Raw genomic sequence first — 9,210 nt, 5'->3', positions numbered from 1 at the left:
GAATCCAAGAGGAGGAATCCAAGAGGAGGAATCCAAGAGGAGGAATCTCATCACATTAGGATCTGTGAATTAATAGCTCATATGGCCACAGAACCATTATCTCACACTAACAATATGCAAAGCCTAGAGAAGCTTTTGTTAGTGATCCCTATTGAGGGATTGATGGTCACACAAATGGTTGGCATCTGCTGTTCCAGAAATCAACTGAACCCGTTTCATTCCGTCTCCTGAAAGAAAATATTCTCCCCACAAGTATCAGACACCGAGTTTCTCTGCATTTCTCTCTCATTTTGCAGACTCTCATTCGTTCCAATCACAAGCTGGGCAAACATGAGACTGTAAGAAAACCTGACAGCCTTTGAAATCCAGGCTTTTAAGGAGCAGACACACAACAGAGGAAGGACTGACAATACATTGGCAAAGAAACGAGAAAAGGGAAAGAGCAGGTAGAAATGGCAGAATGGAAAGCACATTGATTCCTTGCATTTCCACTACATGTACACTGGAGGACTGTTTTGAAAAATCAGTTAGTCAGGAGGTGTTTTTCCTTTCTGGTTACCCAGCTAATTAGTACATAAAAATCTAAAGAATAGAACACACCAGCAAGAGAGTGAAAAGTCATTTTGAACCAGCACACAGACAGCTCAGTTTCTCTCATGACCAGAATCAGAACTCTTCTGTTCCCTGTTCAGACAATCAGATATCAAAACCTCCACCCTGGAATCATTAGATAACTGCCACAGGTTTTAGAACAGTATTTTCAGGCACACACACTTTTCTGTATCCCTTCATACAGGAGATGATTAAAGAAGCACATTAGATTAAATGAACTGTAAAACAAGACCACAGCTCCTCGAGAACTGAGTCCACTCATCTTACAGTTAATTCTAAAGTCCCACTTGAACCAAAATCTTGGTTGAGACAAAGGTCCAAACTTTCACTAATATCAAAGGTGAAGTGAATAAAAGTATGAGCCTTAATCATTGCTTATGCTGTTATTTATCTATTCTTAGTGATCTTGGGGTAGAAAAACTATAGACTTTTCTCATAAACCTCATATATGCCATTCAACACAAGAGCTTCTTCAATTTTCCAAGTGTTACAAGGAATATTGGAGCCAGATTCTAACTTCTAGCTCAATGGTACCTCAGTCTGGCACCACTCTGAGTTCCACAGCAGAGATTTTTAGGCAGATGCTGACAGACATTGTGGGTCTGAGGCAGAAAAACAGCCTTTAGTATTTAATGTGGTAATGACAAAATAATCTGCCCAAGGCATGAAATACAATTGTTCATTTACACTGAAAACATATTGATGCAAAACCAGCCATTACAGTCATGGGTGAGAAAAGCAGTAAAATAATAGATCCAAATCTTCCACGAGCCACACTGTTGGAGCTTTAATATTTTCTCTAAGTTGCCTCTGGGGAAATATTCCCCAGGATGCCCCTTGGCAGAGGTAGCAGGTACAAGGAGGCAAGAGGCCTTTAAACACACATGCAAGGAGGAATTTCTCCCATTCAGACTGATGAAATGAGTATTTTTTGTGTGTAGACAAAAAGCTTTGATCACCATGGCATGCTATAGGAAGGGAGGATCTTCCAAAATTTTTCTGCAAGTTGTGTTATTTTAGTTGCTGTTTAAATGTTTATCCAAAGTGAGCAAGTGAGGTTTGCCAGTGGCTGAGTTAAGCAAAGGTTTCCTGAGTAATACAAGGGGCATGGATGCAGCACTGAAAATGTAACATCCTAGTTGATTAAACCAAAAACTGAGAAGGCTTGAAACACACACCTTAAATTTTCACTAAGAGAAAAGAAACCAAAAGAGGTTCAGCTGCTGCTGCTGCAACCTGAGGCAGCTGCAGTGGCAAAGGAAAAGCAAAAATGAGGGGTTGTCTCTCATTTACACCTTTTAAAAGCCAGATTCTTTACTGCAGTTTTATGTTGGATCAATAAAATAACAAACAGGACCCAAAAAAGGCAGAACCATGGCAGGCAGGGAGACAGGAGAGACTCCAGGTGAGCACCACAAACAACCATCACATTTTCATGCTCTTCCACTGCTGCAGGAGAGCAGCATCTCCTTAATTATTGTTCAAGCCCCACTCTGGATATAAAGGCCCCCAAGTCACAACATGGTGTATAAGTATAAAAGGCAGTTTTTATTAATTACTCTGTGTGGAAAACTCAGTCTCCCCCAGAAATGGATTATGCCTTTTCTTCCCACCATCCCCTCACGTATTTAGGATTGGCATCCATTGCCTTTGCCCATCCTTATCCAAGATCTGCATGACTGTAGCTGTTGCAAATTAATAACAGTGAGGTTTTTGCATAATATCTTAACTCTCTCTGTATTAAACTTCCACTGTTCATTGCCTTATTCCTTTCTGCCAGGTACTGCACAGACACAGCAAAATTTCCAAGTAAGTTCAGCCTTCTTTTAGAGTTATTAAGGAAGCACAGATATGACAAAAGATTTTTGACAACTGCAGCTTTAGTTTCAGATTGATGATTGTTTTCTATCCTCAAAATACTTCAGTGACTCAACAAACCTCTGTGACTTAAGCCTTGTATCTCTAAGTGAGCTAAACTAGACTTGGATAAACAAACTTGGACTTCTCTATGTCCAAGGACAGGACTATCAAATGTAATTCCCTTAGGCAATAAAGTGCTAGATAAGGCATCTGTGTACATCACGCTCTCTCCCTGGTCTCACTGACACTTTTGTTCAAAACAGTTCCTTTTAAAAAACAAATTAATTTGGTGTTAATGGGTGCTGATCTTCATCTCTCTTGTCCTTTGTTCCCCCTTCCACGCTGACACAGCGTTACCCTGGGGCCCACTTTGTTGGCCAGCATGAAGGAGACATGACTTACACTCCCTTTTCAGCTGGAGGAAATGAAGAAACAACTGCCACCTTTATATCTTTTATTCCACCTTCTTGTTTGAAGCTGCTTTCAGAAAAAAGTCGGAGTTAACCGGTTGAGAAAAATTAAATGTAACTTTCTACCCCAAGGACAGTGGAACTCATCAAGGGAACAGATCAGATTTTTGTCCCTGGACAAATAAGCAACTTTTGAACAACTACCTGATCTACATCTTCAGGAATAAGTTCATGCATTAGCCTCAGGGGAAAGGCAGAGGCACACATCTTTTTATTCTTGCCTAACTGGGACCTAGAAATTATTCTGTTTGAGAAGAACTGTTTAAAAATAGCTCATCAGGTGCCTCTGATTTATACCCACCCAAAATCTGAAGGGTGTTCAGCAAAGCTGGGTGAACTAGCCTGAGTTTACTTCTGGATTGCTGAAGAGATGAGATCCTCACATTTAGAAATTACTGTTTCCTGGCAGTAGCATCAGGAGACCACCAGCAGTGCTTGTCTGGAGGCACTTCAAAGGCTTTTAAGGCAGAATTTCCTTTAATTTCAATGATGTCCTCACAGTCACTGTAAAAACAACCTGTGGGCATTCACTTTCTAACAGTTTAAATTTTAAAATAGTGGTGGCACAGAAAACTTTTGCTGGACACAGCAGCAGAAGGTTGTGGCTCTCAGGTGAGACACCTGCTTAAAGTTGGGAATATCTGACAGATAGAGCCGTCAGGTCTCGTGTCAGGCAATCAGTGATCCTGCAGAAGACCCAGTTTCAAACCTGCACACCTTGCTCAGAACAGGGACACTGCACTGTTTTCATTATAATTATATCCAATATGAACACACTGAGCATTTTGGTCTCTTTCAAAAAAAAAAAAAAAAATCAACCCCAAACACAAAGAGTTTCCAACCTCTCCCTGTCTTGTAAGCTTGAATTCCCTGATGGCTTCCCCTCTCCCAAGCAAATAAATTAAAATATGTACACCTTACAATAGAACTTTGGTGTGAGATAAGGCTACAGTCTCAAAGAAATCCCAGAAATAACGTTCTCATTATGAATATTCAGATTTCCCACTTCAGAATGAAGCATTTTATGAGGGTTTTTACATGTCATTTTTCCTTCTTGCAGTCTGTGCACCAAAGGTCACCGAGAAAGAACTGGTGGAGTTCAGGGAGCTTAATTGCCTTCAAGCTCTGATATTAAACAGGGTTTATCTGCAATTATGTTTGACTTGGAGCTGAACCCATTCATTAGATGCAGAGGAAGTTGTTTGTTTGATTGTGGAGCAATAAAGCTCCCACTTTCTTACCAGGGAGTCAACACCATTATCATTTGTCAGTATAATTTTCTCCCTCTGCAGAGCAGCAACAATGGATCTCGTTTGCAAAGTGATGGGCAACAGCTTTCCACCCCGGCAGCAGCACCAGCGGGGAGCTGGGGGTGGGAACACTGTCCACTGGTTTTCCCCTCCCATCTCTGGATGCCTTCCATAAATAATGAAACTACATTTTTTCACCATTCCTAGTTGGCACAGCACACAACAAAACCTCCCTGCCACCACCTCTCCTGGCAGCCAGGATTCACACCCAGCACCTGAAGGAGCTGTCCCTCTGCAAATGAACCCGTGGACACGAAAATAAAGAGCATTTAGAGGTTTATAGGTGAGTTTAGAATAGTTTACTCCTCCCCCAAATTCCTGCACTCAGAGAAATCATCTTTCAAAAACACCTTTCCACGTATTTTTTCCCCCCTCTTAGTTCTTTTCTTGCTAGGACAAGAGTCATGAGAAGCCTAACTTAAATGAAACCAGATTTTTTGGGTGTTTATTTCAGTCTGCCTTGTCCATTTTTTCTTTCCCCCACCTTCTTTTCCACACTAATTAAAGACAAAGAAAGTAAAACACTGAGAGGACTCGAGGCAAAGAAAACAGTTCTCAGAATCTTCCAAGAAATTCTTTTTGTGAAACATTCTTTGTTCAAGGAGTGCTGCAACTGAAATGTGGCTTTTAGAGGAAAGAAGGGGCACCACCCTGGGGAAAAATATATTGAAAAATAACAGATTTAGTGTCATGAAGTGGTGGTCACAGTGAGCCACCAGATCCTCATGGTTGATGGTTCTATGAAAGCAAAAAATATAATATATGAGAGTAAAAAAATAACTCCTCTGCTTGCCACAGAGAGATGACAAGAGCAACTGACTGCTTTTTCTTAGCTTTTCAGAAAGAAAAGCTTCATATTAAAATAAAAGAAGGAGGGAGCACAGAGAGCTGATGTCTGAATGGGAAACATCGAGTAATGGGGAAAGAAATAAAAGGAGAATACTGTAAAACCCAAACAGATATCAGTAATATAAACAGATGGTCTGAATGACTGAAGCTGCTCTGAATCACTCACTAAAAATAATTAGCATTTGGGGCTTACACAACAGTTTTTCCTCCATTGAGGAAACCACAAAGTCAGCTCATACCACATAAGACAAACCAGTCAAAAACCTCATCCTTTCTCTCTGAAATCCTTTCAATTCAAGTAAAATATCTGAACTCCTCTTTCAGTTTAGGTGAAACTCATTGACTTAAAGCAGTGCAAATAAGAATTGCTTAAACTGACCCCAAAATAAAATATTTTGCTCTATAAAAGGAAATAAAACATGTCCAAATCTGATACAAATATTGAGTTAAAACTGGGAAGTTTAAACTGGAAGAAGGCACTGCCTTCATTTTCTCCTAAGCAGAAAGGGTTATGTAAAAACAATCAATTTTCATAATCGACATTAGTTAGACATTGTGTATTTGTTTAGCCTTTCCATCTTTTAGTCTCTTCAAAGAACATTTGAGGTGTCAGTGACTCTAACACTTGTTATTCCCTGAAGTTCCATCTAGAGAAGAGCAATAATTGCAGTGGAAGGACAGCACATGCAGCACCCTGCCAAGTGATAATGTTTTAGTACATATAATCAATTGTTATTTGCACATAACAGCACTGCTTGGCAAGGTCACTTACTAGGCTGTGACTTGACTTCAGCAGAGAAATACTCCCTCTGCAGCAAACCAAAGAAACATTTTGGAGAAGTCAGTAAGATCAGCACTCATCCCTGGGGCAGAGGGGTTTTCAGGTGGAGTCTTTGCTCCAGCAAAGAAATAAAGGGTGTGAGATGGTGACACTTTTCTGCCTGCTGTCACACTCTGCTCTGGGATGATGGTACTGGTTCAGGAGAGTCTTTCCTCTGCTCGCTTGGGGCTGGCTAACTTAGACTACAGGTGGGGATTTAATTGACTTCATGTTCCTGTTCATCACACCAGCATTTCCACTGCTCAGCAAACCCTCCTGTCCTCTCCAGCTGCCAATCCTTTTTCTTTTCCTTCTGAGAATCAAACACCAAAACTTTCTGATGAGGTGGGGGAAAGTGAATTAAGCTACTTTCAAGTGTAATAAGAAACTTTTAGGTGGCTTTGTTCACTTGACAGAATGAACACTTACCCTCTGCACTGCTTTCACTTCATATACAGTTCTGACAAGGGCTATAAAGTTACCTGACATTTTGTGATATGCACACTGCCATTGCCACACACAACAGGACAAGTCAGGCAGCCAGGCTATAGCACTGAGAGCTGTTTGGAGCAGATTCTCTGTCCTAAAAGCATTTTTGTATGCAGTCCTGAGAGCAGAGGCAGAAAACCAAGCCACAGAATGGCTGTTTCAGCTGCAAGTGCTCAGGTTCCACAGCAGATAGATTGTGTTTTGCTTTAAGCTACACAGGAGGACAGAAGTTGAAACATGATGTTTCGTAAGCATTGAGTGATGCAGGAGTGTGCATATTTAAACAGACTCACAATTATTTAGGTTGGAAGTGACCTCCAAGGGCAAGTCCACCCTTTGACCAAACACCACCCTGCCAAATAAACCTGTCTGCCTGTCCCCACCCGTCCAACCCTCATTAGGCATCTGCCCTGTCAAGGGCAGCTTTTCATAGAATCACTTGGGTTGGAAGGGACCTCCAAGATCATCAAGTCCAACCCTTGATCCAACCTTGCTGTGGTTCCCAGCCCATGGCACTGATGCCACATCCAGTCTCTTTTTAAGAACCTCCAGGGACAGAGAATCCACCACTTCCCTGGGCAGCCCATTCCAATGGCTGAACACCCTCTCTGGAAAGAAATCTTTCCTAACACCCAACCTAAACCTCCCCTGGCACAGCTGAAGACCGAGCCCTCTTGTCTTGCTGATCATTACCTGGGAAAATAGACCAACCCCCCCTGGCTCCCCCCTCCTGTCAGGGAGTTGTAGAGAGTGAGGAGGTCTCCCCTGAGCCTCCTCTTCTCCAGGCTGAACAGCCCCAGCTCCCTCAGCCTCTCCTCACAGCACTTGTGCTCCAGTCCCTTCCCCAGCCTCATTGCTCTCCTCTGGACCTGCTCCAGCCCCTCAATGTCCTTCCTGAGCTGAGGGCCCAGAACTGGACACAGCACTCCAGGGGTGGCCTCACCAGCACTGAGTCCAGGGCAAGAATCACTTCCCTGCTCCTGCTGCCACACTGTTCCTGAGCCAGGCCAGGATCCATTGGCCTTCTTGGCCACCTGGGCACACTCTGGCTCCTGTTCAGCTTCCTGTCCATCCCCACTCCCAGCTCCCTTCCTGCCTGGCTACTCTCCAGCCACTCTGTCCCCAGCCTGTATCACTGCAGGGGGTTGTTGTAGCTGAAGGGCAGGACCCGGCACTTGGCCTGGTTGAACCTCATCCCGTTGGAATCAGCCCATGGATCCAGCCTGTCCAGGTCCCTCTGCAGAGCCCTCCTGCCTTCCAGCTGATCAACACTTCCCCCCAGCTTGGTGTCATCTGCAGATTTGCTGATGATGGACTCAATCCCCTCATCTAAATCATCAATAAAGATATTAAACGGAACTGGGCCCAACACTGATCCCTGGGGGACACCACTGGTGACTGGATCCCAACTGGATGCAGCTCCATCCCCACCACTCTCTGGGCCCGGCCATCAGCCAATTCCTGACCCAGCACAGAGTGCCCCTGTCCAGGCCATGGGCTGCAGCTTTTTCCCTCTGTTGCTCTGAGAACAAAGTGACAACACCCTTAGAAAAACCAGTGAGAGGGTCACTGTCCTTACCTTGGCCAGGGACCTCCCCCAGGCAGCACCAACCGTGACCCTTCCCAGCTCACCCTGTTCCTCCTCCACCCCGGAGCTCCTGCAGCTCTGGGGGCAACCCAAGGGGCAACCAAAGGGTTGCCAAGAGCAGCTGGCACCAACACAACACAGAACCTCTGCCCACAGCGTGCCAGAAGGTTCTAGATTCTGAGGATCATTGTGACACAAGGGCAGGACCCAGCCCTGGGCCTTGGGGAACCTCAGTCCATGGGCATGGATTGAGACCCCTCTAGAGATCCTTCCTTCCCTCCAGCAGATCCACACTCCCACCCCGCCAAGAGACTGAGGGTGCCCTCAATCCCCTCATCTAAACCATTGTACATTTGGAGATCACAGGGACACGATTTCAAGGCAAGATTCTGAGTTTCCTGCATTGTCAGAGCCCCTCAGTAGGAAACTACCTTTCCAATCAGACACTGATTTATTACACAGATTCCTAAATAACTGTTTAGATCCACAAAACTCAAAGGCAGTTGTGTTAGAGCACATAAACAACCAGACAGGCTGTGCCTTTCCAATTACGATTTTTTTTAGTGGAGAACAGGTACTTCAGTGCAATATCTGCCTCAGGAAGTCTCACTTCTACTGTACAGACCTGTAGCTCTGAAAAAAAAAATTGGAGAAAAGCTTTTTTGAAAGGAGGACACATTGGTAGAGACTTTTTTTTTTCTTGCAAATAGTCTGCAGAGATGGTTAAGGATTTATGACTCGTTTTCCACCTAAATAAAAGAAAATCTAACATATGTCTGTGTACTTGTCTCCTAGTTTGTCTCTGGAGGTTTTGAGTGTGACTTGCCATTAGTGTAGGGCAATGAAAAGAGAGAAAAACACACCCTCTCAGAGATGTCTTATAAGCTACATCAAAAGAAGGAAAGCTGTTTTTCATTCCTTATTTATGAAAGGAAGGTAACAAGCAAAGGAAAACAGACAATGAAGAGGCATCTTCCTCCCACAACCAACTGTCAGAGTTGATGCCAGGAGAGGAATGACACTCATTTCTTCTTGCATCAGCTACTTTTCAATCATATATATATAATTCACAGATTAAAGTGAAGATAAAAATATTTCTTTAAACACTCAATGAAACATCATGATTAGGACAAAGATTTTCCACTCAAGGTTCTCTTCCACTGAGAAGAATTGTTATTTTTAATGAAAATTCCATGTGCACCTAAATGGTGC

At 43.3% G+C, this 9,210-nt stretch overlaps 1 protein-coding gene across 3 annotated transcripts in view; it reads right to left on the bottom strand.

The window, feature by feature from the left end:
* The window catches only part of SHISAL1 (shisa like 1), a 239,480-nt gene extending 231,316 nt beyond the window's left edge, over window positions 1-8,164 (bottom strand). The window contains exon 1 of one of the 3 annotated variants that reach the window (XM_027660789.1): window positions 7,990-8,164. The gene's annotated coding sequence lies outside the window, so the exon portion shown is untranslated. The remainder of the gene's footprint in view (window positions 1-7,989) is intronic. The other 2 variants (XM_027660792.1, XM_027660794.1) reach the window with 2 other exon arrangements.
* Between the last annotated feature and the right edge of the window lie 1,046 nt (window positions 8,165-9,210).

The sequence above is a fragment of the Corapipo altera genome, unplaced genomic scaffold (genome assembly GCF_003945725.1).
Source record: "Corapipo altera isolate COAL_440 unplaced genomic scaffold, ASM394572v1 239, whole genome shotgun sequence".
NCBI classification, from domain to species: domain Eukaryota; kingdom Metazoa; phylum Chordata; class Aves; order Passeriformes; family Pipridae; genus Corapipo; species Corapipo altera.
The sequence above is the reverse complement of the archived record's forward strand: the minus strand, read 5'-3'. Positions and strand labels throughout refer to the sequence as shown.